Raw genomic sequence first — 26753 nt, 5'->3', positions numbered from 1 at the left:
ATCCACGCCTGTCCACGCTGTGCTACTGTTGTCTCTCTCTTAAGCTCACCATGTAGATTCACACAAAGTGCTTGGGGCATTCCTTGATATCTTGATATCCTTGATATTAGGAGGTTACCAGTGCAGTACTCAGGCTATCTCTGTGTCATCCTTTGCCACATCACTAGTAGGGAAAAACATGAATTGGTGGGGAGGGGAAGAGAAGCAGGAATAACTATTTTTTAGTTATTTTAAAAAACCTTTATCTTTTGTCTTAGAATAAATACGGAATACCAGTTCTAAGGCATAATATTAGGAAAGATTAGGCAACTGGGGTTGTGACTTGTCCAGGGTCACACAGTTAAGAAGTATCTGAGGTCACATTTGAACTCAGGACCTTTCATCTCCAAACTTAGCTTCTATCTGAGTCAACTAACTGCCTCTGGAATAAACTATGCCTTTAATGTGAATGTTCTTAGAAACATGGTTTTCTAGCTAGCAGATCTATTCTGCTGCCTCCATGCCCTGTAGTACTGAATATAACTGCTTGGAGAAATACTCCAAGGTCTCCTTGGAGACCCAAAGTTTCCTAAAGGTCTCCAGGAAAGGAGGTGCCACAAAGCTCCTGAGTGACTCATTAAAGCAATATAGAATTCTTCCACTGTAGCAAGGAAGTTTATCCCGTTGGGTTTCATCTGTTTCCCCATATTTTAGTGTATTTCTGTGTATGATACAGAACATCTAATCTGTATGCCAGAAGGAAACTGATCAAATTTTGGTAACATGACCTTCTCGTGGAATCCTTCCTACAGCAAAGCCTAAGACTGTTCTCTCTCTCCCATTTTTTCTAATGCTCAGTTCTCCTTTTTGTTCCCAGCAAACTGGTATCAGACCCCAAATCCCCAAATTCAGATAATCAACTGGTTCGTTTCACTGGTTCCTCCAGTCTCTCCCTTTTTTTTTTTAATCCTTACTTTCCATCTTAGAATCAACACTGTGTATTGGTTCCAACACAGAAGAGTGGTAAGGGCTAGGCAATGGGGGTTAAGTGACTTGCCCAGGATCACACAGCTGGGAAGTGTCTGAGGTCACATTTGAACTCAGGACCTCCTATCTCTAGGCCTGGTTCTCCATCCACTGAGCTACCCAGCTGCTCCCAATCCAGTCTCCTTTCTAGACCAATGTGCTCTGTGTCTTGCTCACTCCTTGGCACATAGCTTGCTTTCCTAGGTAGTATCTCTTAAGGATACTGGGGCAGATCATTGGTGAATGCAGCGACTGAGCCCCTCCTCTGACAGCTCATTACTGACCCTACCCCTATTTCCTCTCACTTATCCTGGCCGGCCATTGTCCTCCTCCTTTTATTCCTCAGAATTAAACTCTGCTCAGTGACTAATGTGAACTTCCATGGTCTCCCTCCACTTCCTCCCAGCCCCCATGCCACCCCCTTCCCTTTTGCAGAGCCTCGAGTCTCATGCCTAATCTGTCATTACAGAGAAACCTGTCTCGGAACCTCAGCTCGGAGGAGAAGCAAAGCCGTGGGTGGGGCAAATGGGCTAATTATAATCTTGGAAGGTTCGCGCCTCAGGCTGAGCAGCCCAGCAGTTCCTACTCTGGGAACTGGGTTTGAGCAGGCAATGAGCTCCCACCCAGCTCCCACCCACTTACCTTCTGGGGGCGAGCCTGGGGCCTTCCCTCACGTGGTGCGCAGAGCCAGTGAGGGTGGGAATGGAAATAGCGAGATTCAGGACATTCTGGGGCAAAGTGGGTGGGGGCATAGGAGATGAAGAGGAGGGGAGAGCCAGCGGAGATCAGATTAGCCATCCAGAATTCCAGATTGGTGGACCATCATGCCCTAGAGCAGGCCTACTTATTCCTTTCTTTTCTTTCTTTTTTTGTCTTGGTCCCCTTTGGCAATTTGTAAAGCATGTGGACCACTACTCAGAATAATGTGCATTTAAAAAAATCCATCAGGAAAGGAAATGCTAAATTTCAGTTAGAGGTTGGTGAAAATAAAGTTGTATTGTTCTCTGCAATCAAGTTCATGGACTCCCTGAAATCTGGCCATGCCCTCTTGTGTATCTGCTCTCCAGTTTAATTTCCCACCAGAAGTTTTGGAGCCCTGGAGGGCTTGTTATCTTTTTGGTAAGGATACCAGCCCCATCTGCTCAGTTCCTCTTTTCTACTTAGCTGGTTGAACACTTGGAGATTTGACATGATAAGTAAATGGAAGCTGTAGCTAGGACCAGTGGGTTGGAGCACCAAAGGGGGAGGCACCCCTTGTTTTCCAGTTCAGAAAAGTGATGCTTTGAGAGATTAAGTAGAGGGAGAAGTCAAGATAACAGAGCAGAGGCAAGGGGCTTGCCTGAGTTCTCCCCAATTCTATTCTAAAAAAATTAGAATAATGCTTCAAAATGAATTCTGGAGCAGTAGAACCAACAAAAAGATGAGATGAAACAATTTCTTATTCCAAAACCACTTAGACAGTTGCTAGAAAAGGTCTGTCTCCTTGGGGTGAGAGTGGAGTGCAGTTCAGCACAGGCCATACTCTCACAAACCAGTAGCAGGTCTTGGGGATGACTGAATCAGTGACTGTTGTTTCTGGAGCTCTCATCTTATAGAAGGTAAGGAGACTGAACAAGTCAGAAGGAAATTACAGGAGACCTTTTGTTGGCACCGGGAACAGGACTCTGTTGCATTGCCCCATGAGGTTCTGGGTTTCACTCCTTGGGCAAGGAGAAGCACTAGCAAGAGCGGAGATGGTGGTTATAGTTCTAGGGTAGAAAAGAGTGATTAAAGCCTCTCACAGGCCAGGAGAGCAGTGAGCACACATCTCCTTAGATCATATCATATTGGAAGAACTGAAAACTTATAGACCAACAGAACTAGCTTTGAAAACAGCAGCTTGAAAACTCTGATGCTTGGGACAGTGCTTCTTTACCACAAGAACAGAACCCAAATTTAGCATAAAATTAAACATTTAAAGTAGGTTGAAAAAAAAAACAAGGAAACTACAAAGAGGAACCTGACCATAGAAAGTTACTAGTATGACAGAGAAGCTCCAACACATACTCAAAAGAAGGCAATGAAATCAATGCAGCTGTATGCAAATTTTAAAAGAAAATGTATGAGTATTATTTTGCCTAAAATTAGTGCTTGAAAATGGTTTGTGTACAAGGCTAACTTAGCTTTTCAATGGCTGATGCTTCTGACTAGGGCTTCCGTTAGGATTATCTTTTATACTACTAATTACTAGGAGAAGGATAGTAAATGTGGGAAATGTTTCTCCTAGTTTAGCAATACCCCTAGTGTCAAGACATTGTTGGGTCTGAGAAAATCCCCTAAGAATGGAGACACAGAGACAATACAAGTCAGCAAGGGAACACCTTTAATGAAACTAACATGTTAGGGCTGTTCCAAAGAAAGAGCCACACTGGTGTGTCTAGGGGGCTGCCTTATATAGTATAAATGAACAGGATGTGGTGGTTAGCAAATAGGATGCTTTGGTCAGTGTGGCTGTAGCTTGAGCTGGGGTTCCAGCTGGCTGAGCAGGGGGTTTCATAATTCAGGATGTGCCTGACTAGCAGTTAGGCTGACCTGAGCAAGAGTGCCCTCCCCAAAGGGAGTCATTCTACCTCCTTCAACATATGACTACTTGGTGCAGTGGAGATAGCACATTGGACTTGGTGTCTTGAAAACCTTGGTTCAAATCCCTGCCTCAGAAACTTCCTAGTGTAAGGATAATTTTAATGTTTTGACTTAAATTCTAACTAAGTGGTCGCCATGGGAAATTCCCAAATATGAAAATACCCAAGTCAGCTGGGATTTATGGAGATTTTAATTAATAAAGAAAGAAGGAATTAAGGGAAGGAGAAAGAGAGAGAGAGAGAGAGAGAGAGAGAGAGAGAGAGAGAGAGAGAGAGAGAGAGAGAGAGAGAGAGAATTAATTTAAACTGCTCTGGCTCAGGCTGAGCCAAGCAGTAGTTAAAGGTCTAGGCCAAAGTGACCTCCCGGAGCCTAAGAGGGATCAAGTCAGTCTTATTACTGAGACAAGACCGTCTCCAAGCAAGCTCCAGTCCTCCACTGAATCTCCTGAACTTAGTTCAGAATCTAACTCAATTCAACTCCAAACTGCAATTGTCCAACTGACTTTTTACCCCTTCCTTTTAAAGAAATTTTCTCTTATATCACCTCCCCTAAATTTTCACGTCTACCAATCACAGTAGATGCTTTTTTTCAGGACTGCCCATTCTTAGTTCTCATCTTCTTTAGTCCACACCTTCTCTGGTTAGATTATATCTTTAGAGTTACTTAACACTTCTTTGTTAAGCTTGCCTTTTGTAAGTTACTTGACCTTTTTGTGATTAATTTAACCTTTACAGGTTTACATATTTAACCTTTACATATTTACAGGTACTTAACAACTTTTTGTATTAGATCTAAACATAGATCTAGCTTAAGGTTCTAGCTTCACTATAAGGTATGAGATAAGTACCTTCATTGTTCAAACAGGAGTTTACAACTTTATCTTCCCCTAAGGCACTGTCTGAGTAGGGTGGAGTAATTTCCAAGTTCCAAGTTCCATAGTAATTTAACTTTTAACTTTTGTGACCCTAGCCACTTAACCTTTCTTAGTCTGAAGTTTCCTCATCTGTAAAATGGCATTATTACTAGTACTCATCTCGTGGAATTGTTATGAGGATCAAATGAAATAACATATAAAATGTCTTGTAAACTATTTAAGTGTTACTTATTATTACTATGTAACTAAATAAATAATAAAACTTCTGGATAGATTTTAGCTATAATCCCTTTTCCTTCTTGATGTAGGCCAAACTTTCTTGGTATCATCTAAACTTCCCAATTTGAAGTATTGATTTTTGATATTTAGCCTTTGGTTCTGCTCTACTGCTCTCTCCCTGTCACTCCAGTTTATAGGACTCAATTAACCTCTATTATCTATACAATGGGGAAGCTGTTAAGTCTGTAGTGGACAGATTGCTAGGCCTAGAGTCAAAAGATATCTCCCCGAGTTAAAATTGGGCCCCAAATACTAGCTAGCTGTGTGACCCCAGTCAAGACACTTTACTTTACCCTATTTGCCTCAATTTCTTTTTCTGAAAAATGTGCTGGAGAAGGAAATGTTAAACAATTCCAGTGTTCTTGCCAAGAGAACCCCAAATGAGGTTAGGAAGAGTTGGACATCACCATAAACAAATTAAGGGAACATAATAAAGGTGGCCTGTCAGACTTATAGATAAGGGAAGAATTTATGACAAAACAAGACATTATAAAAATTAAATGGATAATTTTACTTATATTAAATTAAATTTTTTTTGTACAAATAAAAATAATGCAACCAAGGTGTTAGATGGGCAATAATAAATTTGGGGGAAAATTATAGCCAGTGTCTCTGAGAAAAGCTTCATTTTATAACTATATAGAGAACTGAGTCAAATTTATAAGAATACAAAGTACTACCCCCTTTAAAAATGTTCAAAGGATATGAATAGGCACTTCTCAGAGGAAGAAGTTAAAACTATTCAGTCATATGAAAAATTGTTTCAAATCACTATTGATTAGAGAAACGTAAATTAAAGTAACTCTGAGACACCACCTCACGCTTATAAAATTGACAAATATGATAAAAAAGAAAAATGATATATGTTGGAGGGGAAGTGGGAAAATTGGAACACTAATATAATACTGGTGGAACTATGAACTGATACAACCAATCTGGAGAGCAATATGGAAACAGGCTCAAAGACCCATAAAACTATGTGCCCTTTGAACCAGTAATACCACTACTGGATCTGTATCCCAAAGAGATCAAAGATAAGGGAAAAGGATCTATCTGTACCAACATATTTTTAGCATCTCTTTTTAATTAAAAAAATTAATTAATTAAATAAAGTTAAATAAAAATAAAATAATTAAAATAAATTAAAAAAAACATTTCATGGTCACATGATTCATGTTCTTTCCCTCTCCTTCCCCCACCCCCCTCCCCCATAACCAACAAGCAGTTCCACTGGGTTTTACATGTGTCATTGATCAAGACCTACTTTTCATATTATTGATATTCACACTAGGGTGATTGTTTAGAGTTTACATCCCCAATCATATCCCTATAGACCCATGTGATCAAGCAGTTGTTTTTCTTCTGTGTTTTGTTAAGATTAAAATTTAGGGGAAACTGAGGCAAGGTAGAAATTAGTTTCTCTGCAAGGAGTATTATATTTTTAGAGGTTTATTAAAGATTAAGAATTTAAGAATATACAAGTAAGAAAAGCATGTGTGAAGGAGGGCCGAGAGGCCCATTCAACCTCACCTACATCATGAAAAGACCCATCTGCTGGGAAGTGGAAGTAGGAAAGAGTGTCAGTAGGCTTTTACAACCAGTTAAATAGAACTTTTGATCCCACCTGGGTGAGGATCTCAGTGAGATTACCTTGGAGCCAGAGCAAGGACTTCTGGGGTTTGGAGTCCAGAGCTCAAGTCTCCATTTTTACAGTTTCTATTCCCACAGTTCTTTCTCAGGATGTGGATAGCATTCTTTCTCATAAGTCCCTCAGAATTGTCCTGGATCCTGGACCTACCTTTTGTCCTGGACTTACCATTGCTGCTGGTAGAGAAGTCCATTATGTTCGATTGTTAGCAGTTCTTTTTTTGAAGTGGCAAAGAATTGGAAACTGAGGGGTTGCCCATCACTTGGGAAATGGATGAATAAGTTGTGTTATATGGCTGTAATAGAATAACATTGTGCCATAAGAAAAGATGGACAGAATGAGTTCAGAAAAACCTGGAAGGACTCATATGAACTGATACAAAGTAAAGTGAGCAGAGTCAGGAAAATAATATATATAGTAACAAATATTGTATGATGATCAACTGTGAAGGACTAAACTATTATCATCAAAGCAAGTTTCCAAAACAAGGGACTCGTGATGAAAATGCCATCCACAGCCAAAGACAGAATTGTTGGAATCTGATTACAGATCAAAACATGCCATCTTCTACTTTATTCCCTTCATGAGACTTTTATCGTATGTGTCATGTGAGTCTTCCATCATAAAATGAACAATATGGAAATATAAATTGCATGAAAATATTGGTATATCATATATCAGATTATTTACCATCCCAGGGAGGTGGGGAAGAGGGAGAAAACTTGAATCATAATATGTCAGAAAACAATTTACAAACATTGTTTTTACATGTAACTGAATTCTTATATATTATATAAAAAGAAAGAGTTGGACTGGACTGAAATGACTGAACAACAACCGAAACCTATATAAGAGGGGTTTGAGCTATGATCTTTAAGGCCTCTTCCAACATGAACAATCTCTGAATTCTGAATAGAGTTCTATTGAATGGAGTTACAGAATGAGGTTGATGATGAGAAGTTCAGAAGGTCTTATGGGGTCACTGTGGAAGTGAATCCTGCTGGCTTCAGAAAGCAACATTTAAGTGCTATACCTCTTGGGACTGCCCAATAAAGAAGATTCAATCATTTAGAATTATAGAGATACAAACCCAGGTTCTGGGAAGCAATGTGATATAATGCAAATAGATTAGATTTGGAGTTGGGACCTGGGTTTAAATCCCAGCTCTGCTATTTACTACCTGCGTGAGTTAGGGTAAATTATTTTGCCTTGTCAGTCTCAGGGGCAATCAGGGATCCCACAGATTATGGTCATTACATTTGTAAAATGAAGGAATTGCATTTAATGATCTCTGTAGTGATCTTTGGCTCACCTACTATGGGCTAGACATTTTAGGGTTGCATAATTAGCATATCAAGATCTCAACACCCTTTCCATCAACCAATCTTATCTCCTCTATCTGTGCCTCAGTTGTAGGTTAGTTTGATATCAAATCACAACCAATGCTTAACCCCCTTGACTAAGGATCTGGGAAAGAAAAGACTACTTGATATCCATTCTACCTCCTGTGTAAGCATTTTCTTATGGCCAAACTCTGGTGCCACTTGAGAGTAAACCAGAATAGTGGTATCTCATCCCTTGAATGAGCTATTTAGGGTCATAAGTCAGAGGTGAATAAAACTTCCACCTTGACCCATGCCTACTTATTCCTTTCTTTTCTTTCTTTCTTTGTCATGGTCCCCTTTGGCAATTTGTAAAGCATGTGGACCACTACTCAGAATAATGTGCATTAAAAAAAAATCCATCAGGAAAGGAAATGCTAAATTTCAGTTAGAGGTTGGTGAAAATAAAGTTGTATTGTTCTCTTCAATCAAGTTCATGGACTCCCTGAAATCTGGCCATTTGGACATCCAAAGAAGGAGAGATCACTGGATATAATCTGGGAAGTCTGGAGCAAATTCCACAGCCTAGATCAAGAAGCATTTATCCAGCTGGAGGCTTTAGGAAAAATTAGAAAGTTTGTCTTTGGGGGCCTTTCTTCACTTTTCTCCATATTTGAAGTCTAAATATTTATTCTCCCTTTAGGAGCCTGGGAGCATATGGGGGCAGGTCTGGGACAGTTTAGCTCTTCTGGACTATGTTTGCCAACCCCCAAATTATGTTTCCAGTGAAGCTGGTCTAAAAGAAGAAGGTTATATCATAGAAAGGGAGGGAAAATGAGGGAAGGTGAATTCTTGTGACTGCTGGGCATGGTCTCAGATATAAGTAAAAAACTATTTTCAAACTGGTATACACAAATGTATTTTTGCCTTTAAATTCTATAAATGTCTTTAGTGTAGCAGGGATTAAAGCCTGATTTTGTGTTTTTTAATTCTTTCAACCCAGTAAACAGAAGAATCACCAGCAATCAGAGTGAAGCTGTACAAATTTACAAATCAAAAGACCTGAGTTTGAATTCTAGCTCTACCACCTGGGAATCATCTGTGTGACTTAGGCTGTTACTTGCTTTTTCATTTTCCTCATCTGTAAAATGAGAAGATTATACAAAATGATCTCTAAATCCTCTTTTATCTCCCAATCCTAAGATCTTGTGATCTATTGGTTTCCAATTAGATATATTTTCCATCCACACTCTTACACTTTGATGCCTTCCAAAAATCATGACTTGGTTTGCTTCTGAGGAGAGACAAAGTAGAAAAGAAGCTTTCCTTCAACTCCAGATGTCTTGGGTTTATTGCTTCTTTTTGGTGACCTTGACTCCCACTCCTCATCCCAGGGAATACTACAGTCTCTTCTCCCTTAATGTAGTCCTTACTCAACTCCTGAGTGGAAAACTCAATGTCTCTGGCGTGTTGAACACTGTAAAAGTGTCAATTAAGTTGATTTAAAAATATTCCAGATCTCATTAACAACAAACCATTATCTCCAGTACAGGCAGGCAGAGCTAAGAATAAAGAATATGAATATTTAAAGGTTCTCAGTGTCATTAATTATCAATAATAAATCACCCAGCTTCTCTCTGGTTGTTGGTGATTCTTCTGTTTACTGGGTGGAAAGAATCATCACTAGACATACAAAATCAAGCTTTAATCTCTGCTGTACTACAGTCATTTATGGAATTTAAAGGAAGAGAAAACTATTTGTGTCCACCAGTTTGAATACAGTTAATTTTCTACTTATATCACAAGCTATGACCAGAAGCCACAGGAATTTATCTTCCCTTAATCAGTGAACATTTATTAAGTGCTTACAATACGTGAGGTACTATGCAAGGCAATGGAGACCCAAAGACAAAAATGAGAATCCTTGATCTCCAGGAGTTTACATCCTATTGGATTTATAGTTCATCTATCTACTCCTGCCCCTACCTTCTGTTACTTTGCCCAAGGTTATTTCCTGAGACAGGCTCCCAAATCAGAGTCTTAACTAGGGCAGGGTGAACAGAATTTTGTTTCAGGGCACCAAAATTTATGAATATAGAAATTTAAAATCATGTTCTTTAAAGACTTTGCAACTTAAAATTTTGTTACATTTATATTGTGACAGCACTTACATTTCTTTACCAGCATAGAATCTAGTTAGCAAGAATATTTAGTTAAACTAGGAAGCTACCAGATGGCCAGCTTCCTTCTCAAAGTGGCCACCTACCAAATAAATTCCTGCTTGGCCTGGTTCCTACTAGCATCTGCCTTGAAGGGTCATAGAATAGTAACTTTATACATAGAAGGGACCTTAGAGAATATGGATTTCAATTCCTTCCTTTTATAGATAAAGAAACTAAGGTACAGAGAGATTGTGACTTGCTCCAGGTCCCAGAGCTAGTGCCTGGAATGATATTTGAATTCAGGTCTTCCTGACTCCAAGTCCATTGTTCTATCTACTGAACCATTTAGCTTAGAGGACTGCTGAGGAGGTGAGGCTTGCAAAATCTGGCTCAGGAAGCAAAGCTCAACTGACTCCCTCTGGAGATGCTCACGGGAGGATCCACCCCCCACACCCCCCCAAAAAACAACAACAACAAAACAAAACAAGGAATAACCCATAATGGTAAGCATTTGAACCAAGGTAGGTCCTAAGAGGCAGTGTGTTAGGTACAATTGGTTGGCCAAATTTAAGCATCTCTGTCTTCCTGCCACAGTGGCAGTACTTGGGGAAAATAAATTGTGGATAAATTCTTCACTTTAGCCCAAGCCTGGCCAACAGAAGCACTCACCAACCCAACTCCTTATTCGTTAGAGGCCAATTCTTATTACTGGCCCCACATGGGTTGTTCCACTTCATGCAACAAAAATATCCAGACTGTCTCTCTCTAGTTCATAGAAAAGTTGTACTTTAATCTTTTGAGAACAGTGACTCACCACTGGTCTCTTTACCTTGGCCTTCCTACCCATACTCCTCTATCCTTTCCCTATAGGAGTCTAAGTCAATCAATCAATATGCACTTATTACATGCTTGTTTTGTGAAAGACACTGTGCTAAGACTGAGGATATCCTCTTTTTATTTTTTGAAAAGGCAAGAATCATTCTTTTTCCCCAAGGAGCTCACATCCTTTTTATTTTTCAATTACATGTAAAAACATTTTTTGACAATTGTTTTCTGACATTTTGTGATTCAGATTCTTTCTCTCCCCTCCACTCCCCAGGGTGTAAATAGCCCAATATAGGTTTTCCCAGGGCTTTCATGCAATATATATTTCCATATTGCTCATTCCATGACAGAAGACACATATCATATGTAAAATAAAAAACTCATGAAGGAAATAAAGTGGAAGATTGCGTGCTTCCTTCTGCAATTAGACTCCAACAGCTCCTTCTTTGACTGTGGATAGCATTTTTTATCATGGATCCCTTGTGGATATCTTTGAAACTTCTTTTGCTGATAGTAGTTTAGCCCTTCACAGTTGCTCATTGTATAATATTTCTGTTACTATATTCAGTTTTCAAGGAGCTCATATTCTAATGGGTGAGACATGTAAATATTTAGGTAATATAGGAGATATATGGAATATATGTTAGCAATCAGAAAGGGAAAGACTCTAGCAGCTGGGGGGGGCAGAAAATACCTTACAAAGGTGGGATTTGGGCTGAGTCTAAGTGATAAAAAAGAAATTTAAGGAGGAGAGAGAGTCAATTATTTTAATTCATTGTTTCCCCTTTGTTATGGGTAGTAGTAAAAGTCCTTAGAAAACTTCAGAAACGTTCTGTTCCATAAGGACACAAGGAAGGAGAGTAGTCCTGATCAGAAACAACTAGTGATGGAAGGAAGGAAAGAAGGACAGAAGGAAGAAAGGACTAAAAGAAGGAAAGAAAAGAGGAAGGCTAGAAAGAAAGCAAGGAAGGAAAGGAGAAACCAAACATTTAATAAGTACTTACTATGTATTAGGCACTGCGCCTAGTGCTTTTCAAATATCTCATTCCAGTCTCATAACAACTCTTGAGATGTAGGTTCTATTATTTCCCCATTAATATTCTACTATTATTCCAAGCTGAGGGGACCGAGGAACACAGAGGTTATAACTTGTCCAGGGTGAGATAACTAGGAAGTGTCTGAGCTCAAAGTTGAACTCAGCTCTTCTTGACTCCAGGATAGCACTCTGTCCATTGTGCCATCTAGAACTAGAAACTCCTGAGTACAAAGGAAGGGGGAAAAAAGGGGGTTGGTCAGAGGCTGTTCCAGACCAAAATGTAGCAGTCCACCCTTTTCTCCCAGGTTTACATTAGCAGAATCTCATCTCCTCATATCCTCTTTCCTTCCCATTACATTCTGGGGTCTTGAACCTATATCTTTCTCTGTAACTATTATTTGACTCTTTCCCCATGAAATTCTGTTTCAGGCCTTATCCTATTAGAACCTTTATCCCAGGTCATGGGAGCCATCACTGGTGGCTTGGAGCTGAAGGCGTTTCACAGGTTAGAGAGGTGAGGGAAACAAAAGTCCTTCTCTTTCTTTAGTGGAAAAGAAATGAATTCTGAGCATCCCATGTTGGAATTTTGAATGGATTTTCCCATAGAGAACTTCTTGTTTCTTGGTACTGAGGGTCTATAAAACTAAAATTGACATTTAATAAAGGGATTTTTTATATATTTCATTTGAATTTCATAACAACCCTGTGATGTAGATATAACAGGTAATAATCTACCCATTTTATGGATGGGCAAACTGAGGCTCAGTAGTCTCAGAAATGGGAATCAAAACTGTTCAAGGGAAGACCCTAGCATCTGGGAGGGATAAGGAAAACCTCATATGGAATGTGGTGCTTGAGGTGACTCTTTAAGGAATGTAGAAATTTCAAGAGCAGACATTTTGATTTAATTATTTGACTGACCAGTGCTTAGCAAAATTCTCTCTCTCTCTCTCTCTCTCTCTCTCTCTCTCTCTCTCTCTCTCTCTCTCTCTCTCTCTCTCTCTCTCTCTCTCTCTCTCTCTCTCTTCTGTCTCTTTCTCCCTCTCTCCCTCTCTCTTCCTCCTTCCCTCCCTCCCTCCTCCCCCCCCTCTCCTCAATTACTATTTGAAAAATCTAAGAAGGGTCTGTGATTTTCTCAGCCTGAAGAATTCCTTATGAGAGAACTCCTTCCTTCAAGGCATGGAAAACCTATCTAAGACTTAGTAGACAAGTCTTAAGGAGTTACTCAAGGAACATGGAAGTTAAATGACTTGCCTAAGGTCACTCATTTAATATATATCTGTTGTATCATTTGCACCCAGCTTGTTCTTCCTTCAAACCTAATACTTAATCCATTATCCTATGCTGTCTCATATTTGTCCATGCTAGTCATTTCATGCTTTAAAAAAAAAATTAATTGGAACATTTTGGTACATGATGCACCTAATTATGATGGTACATTGTGGGTTCAGTAGGTTGGCTAGTCTAGGAACCCAACCACCATGTGCAACAATATTTCTATGAAAAAATTCATTCTGAGTGCCAAACAGATTCACTTTTTGGGGAAAAAAAAAGCTGTTGGTAAGTTGGGAATTGCTTCCATTTTCAAATGAGCAGATAATACCCAAGCTGCCAGTAGAGATCAGCAGACCCTGGATTTGCATCCCTGTCAGTGGTATTTAGGGCCAGGGGGGCTCTGGGATAAAGTTCTTATTCCTTCAGTTTGATCAGGAATCCATTCCCTTTAAAATTCATCTTCCTGAATGACTCATTTTTTAGCATCTTGCAGTGGAGAAGAGGGAACAATCAATCAACAAGCATTTATAATATCAATAGTTAACATTTATGTAACATTTTGAGATTTGGGAAGCATTTTATAAATGTTTAGGGACTACTATTAATCCATTTTACAAATAAGGAACCTGAGGCAGAAAGAGATTGTGACTGTTGCTCAGGGTCAGAAAGCAAATAATTATCAGAGGCAGGATTTGAATTCAATCCTACCAGACACCAGATCCACAGTTCTATTCAATATACCACTTGGCTTGTGACTATCTTGCCAGGTATTATGCCAGGTGCTAATGTCACAAAGAAAAGCAAAACCATTTCTGCCCTAAAAGCTTACATTTGATCAGGAAATTTAAAAATGTTTATGTGTAAATACAGTTGTGCCCCTGTATCCACTAATTTGGTACTGGCTGATGGGTAACCATGGGGGGAGGAGAATAAATGGGAAAATTGGAAAAATTCAGAAAATAAAAAATAAATGGTTATAAGTTTCAAACTGCCCATCAAGCAGTAGTACCAACTACCTCAAAGTAAGATAACATTTATAGAATGCTTTGAAAACCTTAAAATGTGATGTAAATGTTAGCTATTGATATTTCAAATGCTTGTTGATTGATGGTGAAGTCCACGGGTCCAGTGTATGACTCATCTCTCTTTGTTCTCATCCCTACACTCTCATGGAAAACTTTCTTCAGAGCCTCTAGAGATTTCAAGGATGGCATTCACTGTAGCATCATTGAAGTGCCTTTGTTTAAGAAAATTCATTTCCTACTATCATGGCCCCACAGTGAAAGCAGGGATGGTGGCAGTGGTACAATTGTGTCCCTCTCTCTGCTGATGCGGTTACCTCCAACTAGCAAGCAGGTATTAATTTATTTATGGTTTCAGCCATTCATAGTAGGTTTTGGAATGTATCCCCCCTCTACAAGGCAATGGGGGTCTTACTCTACAAATAGGTACAAGGTAATTTAGGGAGGTGAGGGGAAGATGCTAGCATCTGTGGGGCATAAGGAAAACCTCGTATGGAAGGTGGCACTTGAGGTGACTCTTTAAGGAAACTAAGCACTCTAAGAGGTAGAGCTAAAGAAAGAGTACATGAAAGCCATGGGACGCAGTGAGGACAAAAGTATGGAGATAGGAAATTTCTTGTATGAGAGGCTGTAAAATATGCCATTTTGACTAGATCAGAGAGTGGATCATTGCCAGTGGAAATGATGTACTTAAATAGGGCAGGAAAAGGAAGTTGGGACCAGATTGTGAAAACTTTTAAATGTGAACCAGAAATTTACTTTTGATTCTAGAGATTATAATAGAGGGTCACTGGAGTTTGTTGAGCAGGTAAATGATTTGGTTAAGCTTGTACTTTAGTAAAATTACTTTGGCAGTTGTATGGAAGGTGGATTGGAATGGAGAAAGCCTTGAGACAAGGAGACTAGAAGTTTATTTCAATAGTCTACAGGAGATGGTGAGAGTCCATGGTGGCAGCTGTGTGAGTGGAGGAGTCATCATTATAGAGATGACAACTGAATTTGTAGAACCTGGTATGGTCACCATGTGAAAAATTGTAAAAAGAGAAGAGCCTTGGGAGATGGTCAGTATTAGGGTGTGTGTTTTTATGTTTATTCATGTAGCTTGGGTTCAATCCTGGGGGAACTTGGCCTCAAAGAGTGGGGATTCAGGGTTATTTTGGAATTCTCTGGTTCATGAAGGTCCCACTCCATAATCCTGGGGAAATTTCTTAAACAAAACTGTGGTGTGACTCATGTATGGGGTTTCCCCAAATAAAATAAATAGGGTGTCCTCTAGAAAAGTTACTCAGTACTATATAGTACATGTTAGATATAGGATAGCTATTTATCTTCCTTCACCATAAAAGAAATGGTTAAAATACAAATGACTTACAAATATATACCGATAAAACTCTTGAAACACTAACTCATCATTTCCATTCTCCTAGGAGTTAGCAATGACTCATGGAAAACTTGTGGAACTGCTAAACATATTATACTTTCACCTCAGTTTGCACTGTTAGAGCATCAACTCAAGGTCAAGGTTTTCTAAACACCAAGGATGTGGCTTGGACTTTCAAGTTTTAGGATGATTCCAGTAGGAGCAATCCCCTACTCTAAAAAATAGTACAGTTTCAGAAAGCACCTCCTGCTTCCGGTAAGTACCTAGGGAATCTTGAACTCTAATTCATAAGGTAGCATCCATTAGTAGAAAAGTACATTTCTTGGAATCATTATTTAATTACCCATGCTCAAAGAAAGAAACACAAAACAGAAGAGGCAGTCAGGGACCTGAAGTACTCTCTCAGATTCTTAGACAAAACATGTTCACCATATACATGGAGCCACCATTGTTGCTTCTGATGGAGAAGACAGTAATATTTCTTTCCTTTTGGTGATACTCTGAGGGAGAGTTGATAAAACCAAGTATTACAATGAAGAGAGATAGAGAGAGAGAGAGAGAGAGAGAGAGAGAGAGAGAGAGAGAGAGAGAGAGAGAGAATATTGGTTTTTCCTCTCCTTTTAAAGCCTACTTAGTAGGTAACTCTTCTTGGTTCAGCTGTCATCTACCTTTGACACAACCTTCACTTCTCTATCATGGAGATCAAGGAACAACCATAGGCCACTATTTGTGCATTTCCCTTAGAAAAGGGTCAGGGCACATATGGTCTATAAGAAAGGGCCAGAGAACAGACCCATCCTCATGTGTAACCCATGGGAAGTCCCCTGTAACAGAGTTTTGAGGACAGAAGAGGAGGCTTAGAAAAGCTATTGTATGTGTGAGAGGGAAAATCAAGTAGGGAGGAGTAAAAGGATTTCCTTGTTGCAATGAAACCCACTTCAGATTAGAGAAGTCAAGTAAACAAACATTCATTAAGGACTTATTATGTGTCTGGCACTAAGTGCTATGAATACATATGCAAGCAGAAAATTACCTGTCCTCCAAAAACTTACAATCTAATGGAGGAAGACCACATATTGTTGTTTGTCCATCCTTTGGAAGAGGACCAATGACATCACTGGATAATATCTTGACTTTTGTGTGAACTGGATTTTAGTGAGGCACAGTTGTACCAAATCCTCAGCATCAATCTCTCTTCTAAAGTCATCAAAGTCTAAGGGCAAGACAAAAGTTAGGGTAACTGGAGATAGCCCAGGATGCAGTGGCTGACCTTTGTGGTTATAGAAACGAATTATTCTTATCCCCACATTCTGCTGGGGCAAGTCTTTCCTTTCTTGGGGTAGACATCCCTCCAATTCCCTGATGGGTTTGAGACCTGCTGGTTTCCCTCACCCTGGTTTAGCCTATCTGCTGAGATGGTTCTATCAAAGTGTGGCTGCTATGCATACTACAGTTTTTTTGAGCCTTAAGAGAAAGTAGAAGAAAGCCATAAAGGTGGGGTGACTGGGAGAAGGAGAGGATACTCACATAGAAATATGGTTTAAAAATGTCTAGAGTCAGGAGTGGAGTCTGGAAAGAAATGAAGATATGATTGGCCTTGACATTGTGCATAGAGATGAAATAAAATGTCAAAGTGAGAAGACCAGGGGCAAAGCAAACTTCCGGGGTCAGGCAGAAGGCTACTATGACATAATGAAGAAAGGCTGGAGAAGCAAAAGTGGAGACTGCAGAGGAGAAGTCATGGCCTGCCTGGGCTTGTTCCTTAAAATGGCATTTTGGGGCATCACTGACTAATCAGAGGAAAGGCCTACAAGGCTAGTGAATTTACAGAATGAGAAGGCTGCTGTGACCCAATGGAGAAAGCCTAGAGAGAGTCAGGAGTTGATGCCATACCACAATAAAGATCAAACAGGAGGGCAGTTGAGGGTCTCAGTGGATTGAGAGCCAGGCCTAGAGATGGGAGGTCCTGGGTTCAAATTTGACCTCAGACACTTCCTTGTTGTGTGACCCTGGGCAAGTCACTTGACCCCATTGCCTAGCCTATACCACTCTTCTGCCTATTGATTCTAAGAAGGAAGGTAGGGGTTAAAAAAAAAAAAAAGATCAGATGACATTCATTTGTATTGGAACCAATCCGGGTGACTACCTGATTTCCGGAGGAGTCAGGTGGTGTTCAAATTGGGGCAAATTTCAGGTGTGAGCAGGGGTAATATAACTAAGCAAGGGATCTGAGAGTAGAGAATAATATAGAGATGACTTGCTTAATTACATGGTAAATTATGCAATGTTATATATGCAGGATATTAATTATCCTGGGAAGAGGAGAAAGTGTCACCAGAGTAGGAGTAATGGCTTGGGAAAGGATTAAAGGGTGGGAGATAATAAATAGGGCTCATGAGGAAGCCAGAGAATAGGCTGAAGATGGATCATGGATTCAGGGCTGGAAGGGACTTTACAAGTCACTAAGATGAACACATGGCTTTTATAGATGAGGAAACTGAGTCTAAAGTTGAATGACTTTTCCAGGGTCACCTAGGAAAACAATAAGCCAGTAAGTATCTGAGGTGGGATTTGAGCTCGGGTCTTCCTGATTCCAAGCCCATCGTTTTCTAGCTGCTTAAGAAAAAAAAATGTAGGGATCAGTAATCTACAGTGATTTATATCAGCATCAATATTGCCCCTTTCCCCATCTAACTCCTTACCCTTTTAGGCTTTTCTGCCTGACAAAATTGGACATCCCCACCCTTAAAATAATGCAAAATGTAAGCTCAGCAACTCAGGGAACTTAGCCCACTAGTCCTCAAAGGTTGTCCATCACGGCTGGCAGGCAGTTTTAGCAGCGCGCAAGGCTGGTGCTGGTGCTCAGCTTCCCAGCAGACCCCACAACTCAGGCAGAGACAAAGGAAGCTAGCCCTGCCTTCTCTCCCTACAGTGTGAGGGAGGAGGAGAATGGTTCTTGGTGAATGTGTCAGGGATGTTGTAGGCGGGAAGGTGGGTGGGCTCCTGCTGTTAGCTGATCATATGCTGGGATTGCCAGAGCAGGGTTCTCAACTTGGTGAGGCCCTGGGGCATCTTTACTGTCTCCCCCCCCCCCCTTTTTATTCTCATCCATAATGAGCAGATTTTAAGAGGACAGAAGAAGCCTTGGCTGGTCACCTGGGGAGTGAGTGTCCTGTGGCTTTGTTATTTAAAGGAAAGGGAAACTTCCATGTCGAAAATAGCCTTGGGGTGGAAGAGGTTGGGCTTGGACATCATCTCTCCCCTGAAGGTAAAGGGAGACCCAGTGCCATAGCAAAGCATTGCATGCAAACCCCTTCCCCAGCCCCCATTTATTCTTGAAGAATTGGATAAGTCATCTAATGGATGTAATGGGAGGAGCAGAGAGTGGGATTCCTGAAGAGCTGGGTTCTAAACTCTATGTGTAGCAGCATAATCACTCTCCTTCCCATGCTATCTGCTCTAGCCAAATGGTCCTTCTTACAGCTCCTCACACATGACATTCCTTTTCCCACATAGCTTATTGTATATTGCTTTCTGGCATGCACTCCATGTTCCAAATGAACTGGCCTACTTATTCTTTCCCAACCAGGATGTTCCAGTTTCCATTTTTCTACTTTTTCACAGGCTGTTTCCCATGCCTGGAATGCATGAGATCAAATCCCTTGCTTGGTAATATTACTGATGCTCATACCTTGCCCAGCCCCAAATTAGACACCATCTGCCTCTTCATGAAGAGGTACAGGAAATCAGACAACGATTCAAAATGATGTCCTGGATCTTTACTCCCCTTTGGAATTGACTCCTGACTCTCCTCATTGCTGCCTCTTGGAATTCCTCATTTCTTTTGAAGGTCAGCGTGAGTACGACTTCCTACATCTGCCCTTTTCTGATTTCCCCAGCTGTTAGTGTATCCCCTACCTTAACCCTCCCTCCAACAGAAAAATTATCCTGCCTTTACTTTGTACACAGCCCAGGTGGACTTAGATGTATATACAAGATACCCCAAAGTCTTGACATACTGTTTGTTGTTTTCCCTGGTAGAATGTAAACTTCTTGAGGACAAGGGCTCTTTAGTTTTTGTAATTGTATCTCTAGGACTTGGTATATAGTAGGTGCTTAATACATGCTTGCTTGCTTACTTGATTGACATAATGGAAAGGGTGCTGAACTAGTCAGAAAAAAACCTGGGTTTGAATATTGCCCATTGCACTTACTAGACCTGTGAACTCAAGCGAATTGTATAAATTCTCTGAGTCTCAATTTGTCCATCTATTAAAATGAGCATAATTATATGAAGCACTTCATATATTTATTATTATCATTAATATCACCCACTACATAGGCAGGGGCAGCTAGGTGGAACAGTGGATGGACTGCCAGATCTGGAGTCAGTAAGACTCATCCTTTCTGAGTTCAAACCTGGCCTCAGAAACTGTGACCCTGAGCAAGTCACTTAATCTATTTGTCTCAGTTCCACATCTATAAAATGAGCTGGAGAAGGAAATGACAAATCACTCCATTATTTTTGCCAAGAAAATCCTAAATGAAGTCACAGGGAGTCAGACATGACTGAAATTACTGAACAACTCCTGATATTAAGTACAATATTTTTTTCCATTGAACCATTTGTGATCTGGAAAGTAGGTGTTGTTATCTCCATTTGCCAAATAGAAAATTCTGGCTCATTGAGGTAAAGTTGATTTGTTTAGGCTAAATAGTGAACTGCTGGCAAAGTCAGTCTACAACACAGGCTTCTTGCCTTTGAATTTAAAGCTACATCATAGAGCCCTGAAGGACTTCATTATGGCTCCCTCTTCCTTTCCCCTGCTCCCTAAACACAAGTTAAGAAATTCCCAAGGTCATTTTCTGGCTGTACTAAGGATAGAATAATATTTCTAGAGTTGGAAGGAATGTCTGAGGTCATTTAGCCTAATCCCCTCATTTTACAGGTGAGGAAATTGAGATTAAGAGACTTCCCAAGATGCTGTGATTGAAAGCATTAGGTCATGGAAAAGGGAGAGAACACATGCTATGACACTTTCTCTAGGTGGTACAATGTCTGAAATTCCTACCATTATCCATTGTTTCATTCATTAAAATTTTATTAACTACCTAATCTGTCCAGAAACATGCACTAGAGGAGGTACAAAATTTAGATAAGATGTAGTTATCACCAACATAGAACTGACAATTCAGTACTTTAAATTAAACAGTGACCTTTTAGTCAAGATAATTAGACCGTTTAAGTTCATAGCTCACCCAGTTGAGTATAAGGATTAGTGGCGATGACTGCCTTGAAATGCTCATCTGAATCCTATTCCTTTTATACATGAAAAACATACGAGAGGAAGGATTTGACCTGAACTTCTCTGATTCCAGAGCTAGGAATCTTTCCTTCCTGCTTGGTTGCTTCAGCAAGGGATAACATGGTCCCTTTGGAGAACCCCTACACCACCAAGCTTAGTAATGGCAACCATTGTTAGACCTACCTTAAAAGAATGGAGCCTGGGTAGTGGGTGGATAGGATCCTGTATCATTGCCTAGGGTAGGCAAGGGAAACTAGAAAATCCAACTATATTTGTGTGGAAAGCAGCAAAGTAGCAATATTAAGAAAATTCATGAAATATAGACACTCATTTTCTCCACAGAGTCAGGGACCAACAAATAGGCAGAATCTTTATTGCTATTTTCACCTCTTTTTGCACCCTCAAATGCCCAGAAAGCATTTTCTTATAGATTAGAATCTATTTTTATAATTCATTCCTTTATTGCTTTAGTGATCTTTTCTAGTGTGGGAATATGCTTTTGAGTGGGGTATGACCAGCCTTAGATAGAGGTAGAATAGATGGTTGCCTACTAGATATTTGTGACTTAAGGGATTGGAGCACAAAGTAAAAGAGAACATTTGCTGCAAAATATCTTCCCTAGGTGCCATAGTGCATGGAATCCCCACTATTAATCATTTATTCATTCAGTAACCATTTATTAAGCACCTAACTTGTTACAGAGCAGTCCACTATGTGAAAGAGAATTCTTTACTCTATTGTCTATCTTGAGTTAACACTAATTTAAGTAACCCTACTTAGTACCTCACTAGACTGAAGATAGTCAACTCTCCTTTGTCTATTTTTAAATTGAATCAACAAGACTAAACACCCTACTTAGTACTAGGTGAGAAGTTAGCAAGGTACTTAGAGAATTCACACACTTAGAAATTAAACTGTGAACCTTTTTGATTTAATCAGCCAGGAATCTGTGAATCTTTTTGGTGAGAACTTAACCTTCAGAAGGTGAGAAGTCAATCCCACAGACATTGCCCCCTGGGCAGACAATTTGGAAACTGTAATTGGCCCCTGTGAAGAGGGGAAGGGACAAGAAGTTATCATAAAAGAAAACCCAAACTCCTTCAGAGGAGATGGTCTTTGAGAAGATAGTCTGAAGAGATTGTCTTCTGGAGATAGTCTTAGATAGTTTTTGAGGGAGCTTCACTGGAGACTTTGGCTTGGATCATGGGCTCAGAGGTCAACTTCTATTTACTAGGTTCCATCTCAGAGAAGGCTGTGTGGTTACCCACTACCAGCCTTCCTGGCTGAGAGCTAATTAATCTTTGCCTGGATTAAGCAGACCCAGAGCAGAACATTTAGGGTGATAGGATAGATAACTTCTCTATCCCCCTCACATTTCTCTTCTTCATTGCTTCCTCTCTATTTGTATATATTTTAGATAAATTTCTGACTCTAGATATAATAAATATTGGTGACCATATCATTTCATATATCATTGTCCAACCATTAATTTTAATCTTTACAACTTGACACTGGAGGAGATAGAAAGTTTAGGTATGATATAGTTACTGTCTTTGTGGAGTTTAAAATCTAGTCTTCTGGGTTTTCATTCTTTTCATTCAGTCTTACTTGGATTAATCATTAGATCGTGTAATGTAGGGTATAAAAGGGAATGGGGATGATGGAGTGAGAGAGGGAAATGGGGAGAGAGGGTTAAGAGGGTGAAGAGATTGTTTTTCCCCACTCTTCCTTTTTGGGGAGAGGTAACCAAGTCTTGTCTCTTTGAAAGAGGGAGTATTTCTCCTCAGAGAATGGTTCTGGGCAGTGGAGGACAAGAACTAGAGGAGAAAGCCTTGGTAAGATAACATACTGCCCCCCCCCCCCAGGTTCAAGCTCTTCCTGCAAGGCAAGATGAATTCTTTTGCCTCTAGTTTCCTCAGGTACACCAACTGCCAATTCCTTTCAGGACCTTGGGGCTACTCCACAGCCCAGGAGAAATGTTTGCTCCTTGGGTCTGGTAGTTTGGATCACTGGGATCTGTGGCTAACCCCCTTTTTGGGGAAGATGTATGACCCTCCCCAATTCTTTAGTCCCCTTTCCTAATATTAGAAACTAGCCAGACCTAAATTTAAGTAGCAGATAGTTTATTTGTGTTCAAACAGGGAAGGAGTGGTGAAGGTATCAGGCAGGGAAAATGGATGAACAGGAAGCTCTAGGACTCATCCCCTCTGGCAGACTGCCTCCCCCTCCACCAAGATCTAGGAGTTCAAGGCTTCTCATCCTTGATTCCTCTTCTTGCCAGCTGCTGGTTGGTCCCTACTCCTAAATTAACTAGTTTTGAATACAGGAGTCCAGGAACAGGTTAGGGAGAGAGTTGGAGAATGAGATCTTTGAAAAGGGATCTCTGTTGACTGCTTCCTTCAAAGTTCCAATCCACAACATCCACTGATGGCTGAGTGAGAGGTATTGAGGGGTTCAAAGGGAAACAGTTGATCTCCAGAGAGACACATGCTTCTTCTTCCCAGTCTAGGAGATCTGCCTCTTCTCTCTGGCTCCTAGCTGGAAGTGAAGTGAGTGTCCAGTTGGAGTTCTCCAAGCTTCAGGGTCCCTCCTGGAACTTTCAGTTTTTTCTTCTTGCACCTCCCTGCTCTCTCTGCTCTTAGCTCAAATTGGATTAACCCTCCTCTTATCTTACAGTCATAAGATCTTTTATTCACTGCCTCACCTGATTGGGTTAATCCATCAATCAATACATATTTATTAAGCTCTTACTAAGTGCCCAGAACTATTGTTTGAGATACAAAGAAAGGCAAAAATAGTCCCTGCCCCCAAGGAGCTCACTTTCTAATGGGTGAGATAACATACTAGTCAGGGAAAATTTATACAAAGTAAACAGAAAGTAATCTCCTTAGGAAGGCACTAGCAATGGGTAAGGTGGGTATGGTTGTTCTTCCTGCATTTTGAATGCACTAATGATATCATAAAGGTAATGTCTTGACTTGCAAAATGTATTGCATGTAAGGGAGGCAGAGCTGCACAAAATCAGCAACCTTACTCTCTCTTTCAGAATCATCAAAAGTCTGGTGGCAAGACAAAATTCAGGACAACTGGTGATTGCCCGGGAAGCAGTGGATGATCTAAGTGTCTTCAATGTTTTATCAAACTCTAAGTGCTCCACAACACTTTCTTCAGTTTCCTTCATTGCCATTGGGACAAACTATTTTTGTCTGTCCATTCTGTGGAGAGAAGTTTTCATATGCTTGGAGTAGATATTGTTCTAGATCACTAACAGGTTTGAGACCTGTTAGTTACCCTCAACCTAGTTGAGCCCATCTGCCAAGATTACTTACCAGGGTGTAGTGGCCTGCAGATGCAATAGCTTCTTTGGATGTACAATTCCAAAAAGTCTTAACAAACATTTACTCCAGAGGGCTAGTCTTCCCTGAATATCCCAAATGCCCCTAGGTATGGTATATAGATGGATGAAATCTATTGCCTTGAAATGGTTTGTCTCTGACACCTTCACATAAAATATATCCGGATTCTTAGGAACAATTTCTGATCTCCATCAGGACCATGCAACATGGAGTCAGCACATTCCAGCCTACAGAGCTCAATCCCATTTGCCATGCTTTAGGACAAGGCTTTGCCAATGAAGAAATTAATCAAATATACAGATAAATTAAAATTGTTATTTCTAGTTGTACATAATTCAATTCAATACATATTTACTGAGTACTGTATTGCCCTAAGTAGTTTTTCCACTTTAATAAATGAAGACAGTACAAAAAAGTTAAATCTTCTGACAGATCTCCCTATCAAAATAAGACCAGTAATAGTAGTCCAAAGTTCCCTTCCCACCTGAGAGTTTAAATACCAACTAGTTGCCAAGTTCCTGGGATTCTTCCATTCTCCTTGATATTCAGTCTTGCTTGACTCAGATAAGAACTCTAAAATCTCACCAAATTTGACTGTTTTCCAGGCTCAAGTGAGGAATCCAATTCTACCCAAGTACTTAGTGAACTTGACCTGTTTATGTCTTCCCTGATTGCTTTTCTTTATTGTAACTATATCCCATCAATAAAGTCATCATGCTGTACAGTTTTGCGTGTTCCATGTTTCTTTATGTTGGATCTTGGTTTCCTGAACCTTACAGTTACTAAACTTGTATTGACATAAGGACTTGTGATGTTTAAGGTACTGTGCTAGGCACTGGGGATAAAAAGAAAACCAAAACAAATTGGTCCTTGTTCTCAAGCAGCTTAAATTCTACAGATGAGAAGAGCACACAAATATGTATGATGTAATTTTAGAATAAGAGCTTTATTGAGGGAAAGCAGGGAAGGTTTCATGGAGGAGATAGAAATGTGAGCTCTGGGGGAAGATGAATTCTGGGAAGCAGAGATAGGGGTGGGAAACATTTTATTTTATTTTTTTTCCATTTGAATTAGTTTATTTAGTCAATTTAGAATATTATTCCTTGGTTACAATAATAACATTATTTCCCTCTCTTCCCTCCACCCACCCTTCCCACAGTCCATGTGCAATTTCACTGGGTATTACATGTGTCCTTGATCAGAACCTATTTCCATGTTGTTGATGTTTGCACTAGGATGTTAATTTAGTCTACATCCCCAACCATATCCCTTCGATCCATGTATTCAAACAGTTGTTTTTCTTCAGTGTTTTTACTCCCACAGTGTTTCCTCTGAATGTAGATAGTGGTTTTCCTCATAGACTCCTCCTAGTTGTTTAGAATCACTGCATTGCCACTAATGGAGAAGTCCATTACATCTGATTGTACTACAGTGTATCAGTCTCTGTGTATAATGGTTCTGCTCCTTTCACTCTGTATCAATTCCTGGAGGCCATTCCAGTTCACATGGAATTCCTCCAGTTCATTATTCCTTTGAGCACAATAGTATTCCATCACCAACATATACCACAATTTGTTCAGCCATTCTTCAATTGATGGACACCCTGTTATTTTCCAATTTTTTGCCACCACAAAGAGCACAGCTATGAATATTCTTGTACATGCATTTTTCCTTATTATCTCTTTGGGGTATAAACCCAGCAGTGCTATGGTTGGATCAAAGGGCAGACAGTCTTTTTTGGCCCTTTGGGCACAGTTCCAAATTGCCCTCCAGAATGGTTGGATCAATTCACAACTCCACCAGCAATGCATTAATGTCCCATGGGTAGCATTTTAAATAGGTACTCTAATGTGAACATCTATAGGTGGGAAATGGGATGGTGAGTTTAGGAAACAGTAGTCCAGTATGTCTGGAATGTATGATGGATGACTTGGAGGATGAAAAGGAGTCACTTAACTTCTCTGAGCTTCAGTTTCTTCATCTGTAAAATGCGAATAATAGCATTTTATAGAGTTGTGAGAATTAAATGGGTTAATATATCTAAAATATTTTGCAATAATAATAAACATATGTAATAATAACAAATAGCTAGCATTTATAGAATACTGTATGACAAGTACTTTACAAATATTATCTCATTTGATCCTCACATCAACCCTGGAAGGCAGATGCTATTGCCATCCTCATTTTACAGCTGAGGAAAATGAGACAAACAGAGGTCTTCATGGCTCCAGTCCTGGTACTATATCTATTTCACCACCCACTTACCTACATATACTATTTTAAATATTTACAAAGTATTTGATATATATTATATTTAAAGAAAAATATATATACACAAATACATGTATATGTATGTGTGTGTATATATATATATATATATATATATATGTATGTATAAATACCTGGCATATAGTAGTCCCTAAATAAAGTATTATTGACTGACAGTTACACACATATACATATATATAAATCTATACATGTATACCCATTTATACATAATGTACATTCATACATCCTCATATGTATGTATATATCAAAATATAAAATATATGCTACTAATGGATAAAATTCTAACCAAAGAGGTATGGGATACTTCAAGAGATAATGGATTCTCCCTTGCTGGAAGTTTTTTTAGCA

At 39.7% G+C, this 26753-nt stretch overlaps 1 long non-coding RNA gene across 1 annotated transcript; it reads left to right on the top strand.

The window, feature by feature from the left end:
• The first annotated feature begins 19027 nt into the window (after window positions 1-19027).
• Window positions 19028-24836, top strand: LOC103104076 (uncharacterized). Its single transcript, XR_470086.3, has 2 exons — window positions 19028-19301; window positions 23804-24836. It is a non-coding gene; the product is annotated as an uncharacterized LOC103104076 (long non-coding RNA).
• Window positions 24837-26753: the final 1917 nt, after the last annotated feature.

The sequence above is a fragment of the Monodelphis domestica genome, chromosome 7 (genome assembly GCF_027887165.1).
Source record: "Monodelphis domestica isolate mMonDom1 chromosome 7, mMonDom1.pri, whole genome shotgun sequence".
Taxonomy (NCBI): domain Eukaryota; kingdom Metazoa; phylum Chordata; class Mammalia; order Didelphimorphia; family Didelphidae; genus Monodelphis; species Monodelphis domestica.
The sequence above is the reverse complement of the archived record's forward strand: the minus strand, read 5'-3'. Positions and strand labels throughout refer to the sequence as shown.